Source organism: Orycteropus afer, unplaced genomic scaffold (genome assembly GCF_000298275.1).
Source record: "Orycteropus afer afer isolate SDZICR_OR568_19922 unplaced genomic scaffold, OryAfe1.0 scaffold00684, whole genome shotgun sequence".
Lineage (NCBI taxonomy): Eukaryota > Metazoa > Chordata > Mammalia > Tubulidentata > Orycteropodidae > Orycteropus > Orycteropus afer.
Genome location: NW_006922271.1, coordinates 700818 through 715373, shown reverse-complemented (window position 1 = coordinate 715373; position 14556 = coordinate 700818). Strand labels below are relative to the sequence as shown.

The 14556-nt window shown below is 43.2% G+C and overlaps 1 protein-coding gene and 2 non-coding genes across 3 annotated transcripts in view; 2 read left to right on the top strand and 1 right to left on the bottom strand.

Annotated features, from left to right (window-relative positions):
- LOC103210983 overlaps positions 1-14556 on the bottom strand; it is a 652718-nt gene that overhangs the window by 18940 nt on the left and 619222 nt on the right. The window lies entirely within an intron of this gene.
- TRNAQ-UUG lies at positions 4001-4072 on the top strand. The gene has a single exon. It is a non-coding gene; the product is annotated as a tRNA-Gln (tRNA).
- Positions 9491-9562, top strand: TRNAQ-CUG. The gene has a single exon. It is a non-coding gene; the product is annotated as a tRNA-Gln (tRNA).

Below are 14556 nucleotides of genomic sequence, written 5' to 3'. Positions count from 1 at the left end.
CCCCACTGGGTTTCTGAGATGGTAAATCTTTACGGAAGTAGATTGCTCCATCTTCCGTGGAATGGCTGGTGGGTCTGAACCACCAACCTTCTAGTTAGTAGTCAAATGCCCTAGGCACTGCACCACCAGAGCTCCTTCCAATGTCAGAAGATGACTTATATATTGGAGAGGTTAGCTCACAAATGTGGTGATCTGGTGTCTCAATATCCATGGGGACGAAAAGACTGCAGACTTGGAATGTGAAAACATGGCTTTGCCATTTATGAGAGCTGTGCTGCAGGAAGAAAGGAAAAAAGACCAGAAGAACTGGAGGCTTAAACTAGGAGATGAGTCCAACATTTTATTCAGCGGCCCACACATCTTCCGGCGCCTCTCCATTCTGTGAAGCTAGGAGTTAGAACTTTTAGCTCTCAGGACCCTGGTTCTTTGCCACCCATCCCTCCACCCACAAAAAAAGTCTGATGTTGCAAAGGTGTGACTCTCACCACCACAGAGAGATAAGTAGTGTTCTGGCCACTGTGCAGGTACAGACAAGTCAGTGAAACTTATACCTAGTTTCCTTATGTGAAATATCAGGGATAGTTATGTTGAATGAGACAGGATACATGATAGGGAATTTAAGCACTGTGCATCAAGGGAAGAATATAGAAATTATTGCAAATGCCAGTTATAAGTCAAAGAAATTATTGTAGAGCCAGTAATTTTACATCTATGTGACCTAACCAGCCAACTGCAAGAAAATTAATGTATTTAATCATAAAAGATTGAACATCTATTCTACACCAGGATTTATGGTATTTATTTATTTATATGGTACCATTCTAACACTGAGAATACACAGTGGGAAAAAAAGTAAGAAAACCTGCTAAAGTTCCTGTTCTTGTGTTACTTTCAGCTGGGGAACAAGTCAGACAATAAAAGTTAAATTATTGAATTCTGCACTATGTGAGTTATTGATGAGTGTCTTGGATAAAAACAAAGCAAGGGTGCAGTAGGAGTTGGAGACTGCAACTTGCATAAGGTAGACAAGGCCTCACTGAGGTGCCACTGGCATTTGTTGTTAAGTGCCATCAAATAGATTTCAACTCCTAGTGACCCCATGTGACAATGTAAAGCTGTCCCAACGGGGTTTCTAAGCCATAATCTGTATGGAAACAGACCGTCAGGTCTTTCTCTTGCAGAGCAGGTGGGTGGGTTCAAACTGCCAGGCTTTCCGTTAGCAGCTGAGTGCTTAACTGTTTCATAGTTCCTTGCCACTGGCATAGACCTAAAAATGATGAGAGAGTGTTGCTTTCTGAGGGGAGCTATTCCAGGCAGAAGGAACAAGTGCCAAGTACCTCAGTGCAAAGTGTCTGCTTAGCAAGAGAGGTCAGTATGGTGGGAGAAAAGGGAGACATAAGGCAAGAAGTAGGAAATCAAGAGAATTCTCTTCCTGCTTTATCCCAGAGACCTCAGGATGCACCATTGCATCTGCTTTCTACCCTACCGAGCCAAGGACTCATCTTCATCACTCTATGCTCAATACCATTATCTCTTGCTCCTCTGACCACTCTGATGCAGACAAAAGCAACAACCCAAATCAGTTTAGTTCTCTCAATCTTAACAACTATACCTGGGCCATTGGAAGGTTGCTAGAGGAAAGCACTCAAATGTACTCAGGAAAAAAAAAAAAAACACTGCCATCGTCCAACCCACTGGAATCGTCCAACTCATAGCAACCTCAATCTTCTGTAAAGATTTATGGTCTCTGAGGCCATAAATCTTTACAGAAGTAGATTGGCTGGTCTTCCCGCCACAGAGTGGCTGGTGGGTTTGAACCACCAGCCTTCTAGTTAGTAAATAGTCAAATGCCTTGGGTGCTGTGCCACCAGAGCTCCTTCAAATGTACTCAGTGCTACAAAAATTCATAACTTCCCTCTCAGCAGGGACTGCACTCTAATCAGCTCAACTTTGCCTTCTCTTCAGCCACCCACAGATGGGCTTTCCAAAGAAAACTTCTGAGAACCAATTGAGACTATCAGTAAAATTTCTCACAAATTCTCAAGATGCAAAACATGCCCTATATTTCATTTTTATAAATTCTCTCCACCCTTTTCTTTCTAATTAGAAGTTATGAGCTTTATATGTCTGCCTCCTTTTCTCTTAGTCCAATTCAAATCCTGCATAAAGCCTTAAAAAACCTACAGGTTCTCTAAGTAACTCCCCAAAAAATATATTGCAAGGGAAGAGAAGAAGGCCCGCTTCCCCTAAGCATCTAGATCTAGTAAAAGCAAATGATAATTGTGTCGTAAAGCTAATACTACAAAGGTGAATTCTAGCAAAGGATTCTTGTTCTCCACTGTAATCACAGCACAAAGACCAGTACCTGGAATGTACAATGAATGAATGACACTCCAACAGATGTCTTATTTTGTTTAACATTGTAACAATACATAGCTAGAGGGTATCTTTGGTGGGGGGGGGGGTTCTTATCAATAACCATCTACTTGTGATTTTCATTTCTTCATATTTCATCCCACTCTTGCAGACCACAGGACCAACAATTTTCTACATAAATATCTTTGAAGATACATAACAAACAAAACATCCTTAAATTGACCCATAAGTAGACATGAACACCAGTGTTCATGTTCTGGTTACCGGGTGCCATTCTGACAAGAAAATACCACAAATGGGATGGCCTTAACAAACAGGAGTTTATTCTTACAATTTGGAGGCTTTAAGTCCAAGTTCAAAGTGCCAGGCTCTAGGGGCTGGTTTAAAGCCCCTCCACCTTGAGGTCCAGCTCTGCCTCCTGCTCCCGGCCCACTGGAGCTAGAGGCATTTCGTCACTCAGACAGCTGCTGGCTGCTGAGACTAACAAGCCCAAGGTTGAGAAGTAAAAAGGCACAGTCCTGATGTTACCAAACCACACGGCAGGGCATTAACTTAAGTCCACTATAAGTCCCAAGGTCGGCAGAGCATAGCAGGCTGCTGAGCAATGACACGGCTACATGCAGGGTCCAAAAGTGCCAAAGGCTAGAGACCATTCCTAAGGCTTCTCCTTAAATACAGGAAGCAGACCACATCCCAAAGGCAGCTACTCAGCTGCTTGTAGTAGATCCTACCATGGAGCTGATTGCCAGTCTCCTCATGGGGAATAACTACCACCAGCTTCCCAGCCACTCAACCAGGCCCAGCCAAGTTGACATATAAATTTAACTACCATAATTACTATATAACAAACTACCTCAATAGTTAGTGGCGCATAACAAACTTTATGTTCATGAATTCTGTTGGTGAGGGATTAGGACAGAGCACAGCGGCGATGGATTGTCTCTGCTCCAAAATGTCTGGGTCCTCATCTGGAAAGACTAACTGGCTTGGAGTGATTCTTGGGGTGGCAGCCAAGGGCATCTTCACTCACACATCTGGCCACTGATGTTGACTGTCAGCTGGTACTTTCACTGGGCCTCTCAGACAGAGTACCTCAATGTCGGCTGGGCTTCCTAACAGCACCGTGGCCTTTGAGTGTCCTGACTTCCCATATGGTGTCTCAAGATTCCAAAGGCAAGTCTCCTAGGACACCTAGGTGAAAGATATGACTTCCTGTCTCAGAATAAAAGTCAAAATCCTAACGAGATCCTACACGACATTGCCAATTATATGCCAGAAAAGGATTCAGTGAGAGGGTACAAACAAGGATGGGAGCAGGGATTTAACTGTTCAAAGAGGTTCCTGAAAACCCAGGTGGATCAAGTCATGCAAGCCTCAGGATAATTCATTGTGCAGGACTGTCCTGAGCATTCCAGGACTTCCAGTATCACTAATCCCTAGTCTCTAGCTAGTTGTGTCTCTAGCCATGCAGACAACCAAAACACCCGCACATTTTCAAAATGTCCCCACCAGGGGGCGGTAAAGTTTTGTTGAAAAACACTGCTTTAAAATCTAATGGTTAAAGGACAGTGACTCAGGGATAAGTGTTTGTCACAAGAGAAACTTGTAAGTTTTCTTCATGTAGGGCCCCATGGTGTAATGGTTAGCACTCTGGACTTTGAATCCAGCGATCCGAGTTCAAATCTCGGTGGGACCTCGTGCGTTTTTTCATCTCTCCCCACAATCAAAACAGCTCATTTGACAGTCAGCCCATAGATGCAAGAACCAGCCCTAAGGCCCCCAACCCTCTGCCTGGAGCTGGGGATTTTTTTTTTCCTTTGTCTCTCCTTGACCTGGTTCTCAAAAAGAAATATGCAAATGCAAAATAAGAATGTTTGTGTTTTAAAGATTAGCCAAATTACTCTACATGTAAAACATAGTCCAAACTGAAGACTAATAATTAGTTGGTTTCAGAGCGATAACGTTGCAGTGGTGCTGCTCTCCATCCTGACTTTGCTCTTGGCAGTGGAACAGACCTCAATGAGGATGGTGTTGTGGATTGAATGTGTTCTCCAAAAAATATGCATTGAATTCCTGGATGTAATCCCATTTGAGAATAGGGTTTTCTATGTTATGTGAATGACCCATATCAAGTAGGGTGTGCCCTGAACCTAATCACTTCTGAGTTTTAAAAGCAGATTACACACACGAGCAAGTACAAATGGGGGAGGGGAGGAAGATAGATACCACATGAAGATCGGCAAGGAAACAAGGAATAGGGAGTTGCAGAAGCTGACACTAGGATCTGACAGAGAGCCTTTCCCTACAGCCAGTGCCTTGAATTCAAACTTCTAGCCCCCTGAACTGTGAGAAAACTAATTTCTGTTGTTCAAAGCCATCTACTTGGGTATTTCTGTTAGAGCAGCACTAGATACATAAGACTGATGAGATTCAAGCCCACATAGAGTACAATGCATTAGTAGTTCATTGCCTTGTTGTTGTTATGTGCCGTCCAGTCGGATCCGACTTCATTGCCTTAACCACTCATTAAACAACCACATCCTACCACAGCTGTAAAATTCATAGGTTCTTTCTTAGTAAAGCTGCTACACTTTGATCAAGTTGAAACATGTGGTACTATTCAGATTATAGGCTGTGAAGCATGAATGAACAGGGCTGTTGTCACCTTAGAGAATTCTCACACAGGACAAATTCCTTCCTTGTGGCAGCTTTTTACACTTTAGTGATTCCTTCCCTAACCAGCCTGTATCTCTAGCCTCATCTGTCACCATTCCTGCCATCTCTATGCTCAAATAGGTCTGTAGTCTGAAGCCATGGCAACATTATTTCTATTGCATTTTTCACCCTCTCCTTATTTTCTACCTACAAAACATTTTTGAACACCCACACACACACTTCCATCACCACCCTTCTGGCCACACATTATGAGATCTAGTTCTCTTCTCATTCCTCTAATAAGAACTTAGACCTCTTCGTCTTATTGAGGTCTATACTGGCTCCCTTTATGTGAGCTAAAGGGACTCTAAGGTATTTGGCTAATTGGAAGATTCTCATTCAAACCCACCAAGTGAGGCAATCTGCTTCCATAGAGATTTACAGACTTGGAAACCCAGTGGGTCATTATGAGTCAGAATCCACTCAATGTCAGTGGATTTAGTTTTTGTTTTGTTTTGTTTTGTTTTTAATCTGGGCTTAACTGCCCCATCTGTTTCCTCAGCACCCTGAACTCCCCTTCCCATATACCTCATAGGAGCTCTGGTGGTGTAGTGCCTAAGGCATTTGACTGCTAACCAAGACAGGGTAATCTACTTCCATAGAGATACCACCTTGGAAACCCAAGGAGAAGTCATTATGAGTCAGAATTGACTCAATGGCAGTGAGTTTGTTTGTTTTTTATATACCTCATTTTAATTGCACTACTTAAATAGGTAAGTGATAAAGAAGTTCTGATGGTGTAGTTTTAACCCAAAGATTGGTGGTTTGAGCCTGCCAGCTGCTCTGTAGAAGACAAAGTAGTCTGCTTCTATAGCGGTTTGTTTTACAGCCTGGAGTAGCGTAATACCTAAGGCACTTGACTGCCAGCCACTCCTCAGAAAGAAGGAAGGTTGAACAATCTACTTCCGTAGTGATACCGCCTTGGGTCACAATGAGTTGGGTCTGGCACATAACAACAAACTCAATGGAGGTAGCTAAGAGTCAAAATCCATTTGATGGTAGTGAGTTTAGGTTTTTTGCTTTAGATAGCAAGTTTCCCCAGGGCAGGGACCAGTACTATGACCTTGTTCATCTTTCAGCTACTAGTGCCTGGATCATGTTGTTGTTGTTGTTGTTGTTATGTGCCATGAGTCGGCCCCCCCCAACTCATAGCGACCCCTCCTTGGGTTTCCGAGGCAGTTATCACTACGGAAGTAGGATTGCCCAACCTTCCTTCCGAGGAGTGGTGAGGATCATGTTAGGAGTTCAAAAATACTTGCTGAGTGCATGAACTTTAATCTGGTTTGATCATCTCGGAGCACAGGATAGCTCATGCCCATGATTGGTTCCAAATCTTTCTGGTCTGCTTCTTCCCAGACTTTTCAATCTTCTTTCTTCACTGATTCCAAGTCTGCACTCTTGCTAAAAACCAAGCCCGTGCCCAAGACTGCAGCAGAAGTCTCCCTGAAGGTAAAAGTCAACTATGACTCTGTCTTAATGAGGCCCACTATATTTTGCATGTTTTGGATGAGAATTCATCTCCAGGAAGAAAGACTCCTTTTATGACCTTCTTGGCCAGTGACCCTGGAAGCCAGTATTTACCTACTTATGGGTACCTGTTAATTACAGGAGGCCCAACTCCTGTCACAACTTAACCTTTGATAGGCAGTAACCATATGTTTGTTGATTGAATTGGGGAAAAAAATGTTTTCTGTTTTTGAACACTGTACAATAGGCAACTATTTAGGCTGAAGGTGCTCCTGTTTCCTTCCCAAGAGTGTAAGAAGGAGACATTTGCCTCTCAAAGTTGCATTTATTCTCTCCCTAATCAGGAGTGGTCCCTTTGTGGTACAAACGGTTTGCATTTGATACTAACCTAAAGGTTGGTGGTCAGAAACCCACCTATCAGCACCACAGAGGAAAGGCCTGACAATCTACATTTATAAAGATCACATTGAAGAAAACTCTATGGAGCAGTTCTACTGTGTAACATACGGAGTTGTCAGGAGTCAGAACTGACTCCACTAGCAGTAGGTTTGGGTTTTACTTGCTTAAAAAAAAAAAAAAAAATTGCTCACTCACTCCCGTGGAGTTGATTTCGACTCATAGCGACCCCTCCTTGGGTTTCCGAGGCAGTATCACTATGGAAGTAGATTGCCAAACCTTCCTTCCGAGGAGTGGCTGGTGAGTTTGAACCACCAGCCTTCTGGTTAACAGTCAAGTGTCTTAGGCATAAGTAGAAAATATACAAATGCCCAAAAACTAGATCAGAAAAATCAGAAGGATTTTATTTGCTGCTTTCATCACAGTTGGCCTATAGACTAGCGTCTGGTAGGGCTTTAGGGACATGGCCCTGCTGGGGCCTGCTTGACCTGCTAGACTAGGAGCCTCTGCTGCTCAAGTCACAGGCACTTTCCTGCATGAGGTGCACTTTTGCTAACTTGTCAGGAACTGTGCAGGGTCAAAGCAATTTGAATAATTTTCCCCTTTGGAGTTTGAAAATGTAATAGAACTAGAGTCTAGAGAGGGAGGAGAAATCTATGAGACGCCCCCTCCCCTCACCCCAAGTTTGAAATCATCCCCTTTATAAGGACCTTTTCCTTGTCTCTGCCAGGGTTTGACAGTTTGGAATCCCCCCTTGAAGAGTTTTTTTTATTTTACTCCTGAGGGTTTCTTTCTTCCTATATGCAGACAATGAATCGTTTTTGACCATCCTCTACCTACTCTAGGCTTGAGGAAAAACCCCAAACCAGCTCTTCAGAAAAGCCAGATGTAAAGGCTTTGTCCAGTGAGAGTCACCTTGCAAAAATTCTGTTGCAAGGGAACCAACTCTTCAGAAAGCCCGGCATATGCACAGGGGGCTGGGGGAAGGGAGGGTTGTTTTGTGTTTAGTGTTTTGTTTTTGGAGCCGCTGGGTGGTGTAAGGGTCGAGTTCTAAAGAAAAGTTGGCTGTTGGAGTCTACCCAGAGCCACGTTGGAACAAAGGCTTAGAGATCTACTTCCAAAAACTCAGCTATGGAGCACAGTTTGACTCTGACATCCAGGGGTTCTCCTTGAATTGGAGTCAACACAACCGGCTTGATTTTGTCCATTTTCTTTATTGTGTGTGTCCACGAGAGGGTGTTCTGCCCTCGAAGAACGCCGCCAAGCATGTCTTGGTTTTCAGTCTGAAGTCCGAAAAGACAGAATCAGTCCGCAAACCATGAAAACCAATTTCCACTAAGTCCGTTCTCGTCCAAAGAGAATAGCCAGGTAAACTACTTGGAGCAGAGTTGGGCTCCCGTGTACCGCTAAGGAAATTGCCAGTGTTCGCTCCTAAACTTGTGCTGAGAATCGTCTTGCTCCGAACTAACTATAAAGGCCAGCAAGAGGAGGAGTTTACAAATATGCTTGAGCAAGACGTGACTCTAAAACACTCACCGAGACTCATCGCTGGAAAGAAACCGGGTGTGTGTGCGTGTGTGGATTTTCACAATATGGGCACCAGTGAGTGTGCGAGAAAGGGATAAGCGAGGCAGAGGCGGGGAATCTTCTCTGAGTTCACTTGGGAGCTTCCCCTTTGCAGATTTCCCTTTGGAAAGAGAGGATAGGACAGCAGTACTCCCTTTCCCCCTGCTCCGATGCGAGTTGAAGTTGAGTTACCAGGGATGCGGAGTTCCGCCGCCAGTCCGGCCTCGTCGTCCGCACACACATATTTCAGTCTTTCATAAACGTTTCCCCTGTGCCTTTAGTAAAATCTTTCCGTGAAGTGTCTGCAAAAGCACCAGATACCACCCTAGTTATTTTCATGAAAGCAAATAGGACCTGATAACCAAGAGGACTGAAAGCTTTCTCGGGATTTGATTTCAGGTTCCTCACCTGTCAAACCGCGATAATGGTTCCCATCTCACAGGATTATTGTAAACTATGTAAGATAGAGCACTGGTGGCATAGTGCCTAAGGCATTTGACTGTTAATCAGAAGGCTGGAGGTTCAAACCCACCAGCCACTCCTCAGAAGAAAGATTGAGCCATCTACTTCCAATCTACTTATCTCGGAAACCCAAGGAGGGGCCACTATGAGTCGGGTCCCACTCGGCAGCAGTAAGTTCTTTTTTTTTTTTTTGCTTTTAGGTAAGGTAATGAATACAAAATATTTGCCATAAAACTTGCCATAAGTGAAGGCTCAGTCTTGTTTGACGGCGTCACTCGTTTTCCGATGGAGAGCCTTCTAGGGCTGGGGGAGGGGACTGCAGACGTTTGGAAGTAAATGTTTTCCTATAAAACTGTTCTAAACGGTGTTTGGTGCAGGCATGGACAGGTGAGGGCCCATGACTTACTCTTAGAGGAGGAAAGGTAGAAATGTGCTTTTACTTCTTAAATAATTGGGTGCTTATGGAGAACTAGGTCATCAAAGTGTTATGGAGGACTGTAGGAGTGTTGGCCCCATGGTGTAATGGTTAGCACTCTGGACTCTGAATCCAGCGATCCGAGTTCAAATCTCGGTGGGACCTTCTTGGGAACCTCCTTTTCTTAGAAAATTTCCATTCCCCTCTACATACTATTGGTTACTTTGCTATTAGTTTTCTTCGCACCCTCTTCTTTCCAACCACAAGATGTTTTCATCCACAGATGAATGAACTAATTGCAGGAGGATGAAAGTGTCATCACTTCCACTAAATGATAGGTTTCCAATTAAATTTTCTTTATATTATTGTTGTTAGGTGCTGCCGAGTCGGTTGGTCCTCTATGTACAACAGGACAAAACGCTACCAGAGCATGCTGCACCCTCACAATCTGCGCTATGCTTGAGCCCATTGGTGCAGCCACTGTGTCAGTCCAACTCATTGAGGGTCTTCCCCTTTTCGATGACTCTCTACTTTACCAAGCATGATATCCTTCTCCAGGGATTGATCCCTTTTAATTACATAAGCAAAGTATGATGTTATTGTTAACTGCTGTTGTAGTGTAATAAAGTTTTACAAAGCCTTATGCAACAATAGAGATTATTATTATTATTATTGTGACATATCAGAAAAAGAAAGTGAATAATGGGAAATTGGCTATAAGCACTATGGCTATAAATGAAGTGCAATTAATAGGTACTTTTTATACAATTTTGAGAAGTGCTGATTCATTGTGAGTAAGGGTCTTTCAAAGTGCCCTTTACCATCATTAGAGAACAAACCTATGAGTAAATTATTTACATGCTTTGATTGGTTAAAGTAAAAACAAAAATTATAATTGGGTAACCTTTTCTCTTTTTTTCTAAACTATGGTCTCTTGGCTCAGGGATCTTGGATCCCTCATATAGTGGTTGCCTGGCAGCCTCCAGTATAGCTTTATTTTTATTATGTGGACTAGGAATGGTATTAGGTAGATCTTTAACTTTCCTGCTTCAGTTTTGATATGCACATCCACCCTCCATTGTCTGTTGTCCATTGAACCAGTTAGAGCATTCTGTTCTGTGCTTTACCTTTCTATTGATCATTTTAAGGGTCTATAAATCTTGGCAAACAAGGCCTTTGATTATGGCCTGCTGTAATTTGATTAACCCTTCAATACTGCCAAATTATATCTATATTTTTAATCGATTACATGTTAGGTGCTGTGATGCTTGGAGTTGTATGTCAACTTGAATGGACCATGATTCTGAGTGGTTTAACCAGTTGTGATATGGTTATTCCCATGATGAGATCAGATGTATATGCTTTGAGCAGCCAATCCATTGAAAGGAAGTTTCCCTAGGGGTGTGGCCTGCTTCCAATATATATGGAAATCCTGGGAATATGAGAGAATCTTCTGTGGATCTGGATCCTGTTGTGTTGCCTACAACTGTCCATGAGCAAACAATCCACCATTCTGTCTGGTGATCCTGGATTTGTCATCTGCCACAGTCAACAGCTGGTATACTGCCTGCCAACCTTGAGCTCATCAGCCCCTGCAGCTATATGAATCGGGAAAAACCTCCAGTTTGGCATTTGATCAAGGAACTTGGGACTTGCCAGGTTCTATAAATGTGTGAACCATTTTCCTAAGATAAATTTCTCTCTCTCTCTCTCTCCTATATGTGTGTGTGTGTGTGTGTGTACACATATACATGTTTTGCTTCTCTAGAGAACCCAGCCTAACACATTTGGTACTGAGAGTGGTTCTAGAGAGACAGAATCATAAGGCTAGGTTTCTGAATTTGTTCTCACAGATTCTGTTTTGGTTCTCCAATTTGATTAATCATAAAGGCACTGGTGACTGTCTCCATTAGGAAAGAGGACCCTGCTAATCTGTATGCATGAGGTGGCAACATTAATATGCAAAATAGCACCACCAATAGACCAAGTATTTTTGAGAAGTGAGGCTTTGGGTGATTGCATGTTTGATACTTTTCTGCAATTTTGTCAGCATGAAGAGTACAAGGAAGCTGGTTGGTTGGTCCTACTTATGCTAGACAAAGTTGTGGAAGAGTGAGATGAGTTCAGGGCTGCTGAGTCACAGCTTAAGTGCCACATAAATGACCTCAATATTTCCAGTTGCACCCTAAAAGAAAGCCTTATTTCTTCTAGTAACAGAGCTGATATTGCCGAAAACCAAACCCAGAGTCTTATTGTAATGGTGGCTGAATCACAACACCAATTGAATTACAACCCAGGATGGTTTCTGAGGATAAATTAGGACATTGATTGCAAAAAAAAGTGGAATCCTGAACTGGGATGGGGACTTATGTGCAGACAGCAGGAAGATGAGGATGTAAGTTCTGTTGAATCCCTCCCACCTGAAGGGATTACTGTAAATCCATTATCCTTTCCTCCTCCATTTGATGGGATTAACCCAACTGTTCCTGCTGGGTCATTGCCTGAGGTAGATGCTATAGAAGACATTGCTGAATGTTCTCAGAACTGCCCCAACCATCCATTGTGGCTGCTAGACCTATAACTAATCTAAAGTCCAAGCAAGCCCCAAAAGGTAAAATACAAAGTATGACTGAGTAAGTGGTACCTGAAAAGACCTACTTGATTTTGCTAACATATATACACAGAAACCTAGAGAATATGTATGGGAATGGCTACTGAGGGTGTCCGATAATGGTGCAAGGAATGTAAGATTGGATCATTCTGAGTTTATTGACTTAGGCCCACTAAGCATGGATTCTCCAGTGTTTCTGCTCAAGAGGTTAGGAAAGGATGTAATTGTTTATTTGGTGGGTTTACTGAAGCATAACTTATGTGATGGCCTACCTTAAGTCAAGTTGAAGTACCAGACCTGCCTTGGTATAGAAGAAGGTATTCAGAGGCTTAGGGAAACTGGCATGTTAGAATGGATTTATCAGATTAGACCCATAGACCTAGAAATAGACAGCCAGAGGACACACCTTTTACCACTACAGCAAGGAACAAATTTGTGAAGGGAGCCCCAGCATCCTTAAAGGCTGCTGTGATTGTTATTTTATGCAAGCTGGATTTGACAGTAGGAACTGCCCTAATTGAACTAAGACACTTAACTACAAGGGAGCTGATTGGACCCAGTGATAGTAGGGGCCAGTGGCAACACTTAATCAACAAAGACAAGGTGGGCATGGTTACCATAACGGGCAGCAGAGTCAAAACAGTAATCAGAATACTCTGATTCATGTGGAATTATGGCATTGGGTACTTAAGCATGGTGTTCCTAGGAGTGAAATATGTGGCAAACCTACTAAATATTTACTTGATTTGTGTAGACCGAAGAATTCTAGGTCACATGAACAGCAGGCTAGATTGAATCGCCAGAATAGAGTCATGGTCCCTCAATCAATTCCTAGACTTGAGTCAGTTTATAGACCCACAACCCCTTGAATGAAGGAGAGGCAAGGTCCCCTTGAGGAAGGACCCCAGTACATTGCCAAAAATTTATACTGTCAATCTTTCTCCCAGCCTTTCCCAAAGGGATCAGAGGCTTCTTACAAGAGTGACTGTTCATTGGGAAAAATAAAATAATCAGACTTTTCAGGGATTACTGGATACTGGCTCTGAAATGACACTAATTCCAGGAGACCCAAAGCGTCATTGTGGCCCACCAGTCAGAGTGAGGGCATATGGAGGTCAAGTTTTTGATGGAGTCTTAGCTCAGGTGTATCTCACAGTGGGTTCTCAAACCCATCCTATAGTGATTTCCTCAGTTCCAGAATGCATAATTGGAATAGATATACTCAGCAGTTGGCAGAATTCCCACATGTGGAGAAAAGGCTATTATGGTAGGAAAAGCCAGGTGAAGACCATTAGAACTGCCTCTATCTAGAAAGATAGTAAACCAAAAACAATGCCATATCCTTGGAGGGATTATAGAGATTACTGCCACCATCAAGGACTTGAAGGGATGTAGGGTTGGTGATTCCCACAACACCCCCATTTAACTTGCCTGTATTGCCTGTGCAAAAAACAGATGGATCTTGGAGAATGACAGTGGATTATCATAAACTTAATCAGGTGGTGACTCCAATTGCAGCTCCTGTTCCTGATATGGTTTCATTGTTTAAGCAGATTATTGTATCTCCTGGTACTTGGTATGCAGCTATTGATCTGGCCAATGCCTTTTTCTCAATACCAGTATCAAAGGACCATCAGAAGCAGTTTGCCTTCAGCTGGCAAGGCCAACAGTATACCTTCTCAGTCCTTCCTCAGGAGTATATCAACTCCCCAGCACTATGTCATAATTTAGTCCGTAGGGATCTTGATCGCCTTTCCCTTCCACAAGACATCACACTGGGCCATTATATTGATGACATTATGCTGATTGGACCTAGTAAAGAAGAAGTATCGATGACTCTAGATTTATTGGTGAGACATATGCATTCTGGGGAATAGGAAATAAATCCAACAAAAATTCAGGCACCTTCCACTCTGTGTGACATTTCTAGGGGTCCAATAGTGTGGGGCATGTCAAGATATTCCTATTTAAGTGAGGCTAAGTTATTGTATCTGGCTTCCCCCACAACTCAAAAGGAGGCACAATGTCTGGTGGGCCTCTTTGGATTTTGGAGGCAACATATCCCTCCCTTGGATGTGTCACTTTGGCCTATTTGTCAAGTGACTTGGAAAGCTGCTGGTTTTGAGTGGGGCCCAGAACAACAAAAGGCTTTACAACAGGTTCAGGCTGCTGTGGAGGCTGCTCTGCCACTTGGGCCACATGATCTGGCTGATCCAATGGTACTTGAAGTGTCTGCAGTAGATAGAGGTGCTGTTTGTTTGGAATCTTTGGCAGGCCCCTATTGGTGAATTGCAACACAGTCCCTTGGGATTTGGGAGCAAAGCCCTGCCATCCTCTGCAGATAACTACTCTCCTTTTGAGAAACAGCTTTTGGCTTGTTACTGGGCTTTGGTAGAGACTGAACGCCTAACCATGGGCCACCAAGTCACCATAAGGCCTGAGCTGCCCATCATGAACTGGGTGTGTCTGACCCACAGAGTCATAAAGTTGGACATGCACAGCAGCACTCCATCATTAAATGGAAGTGGTATATCAGAGATCGGGCTCG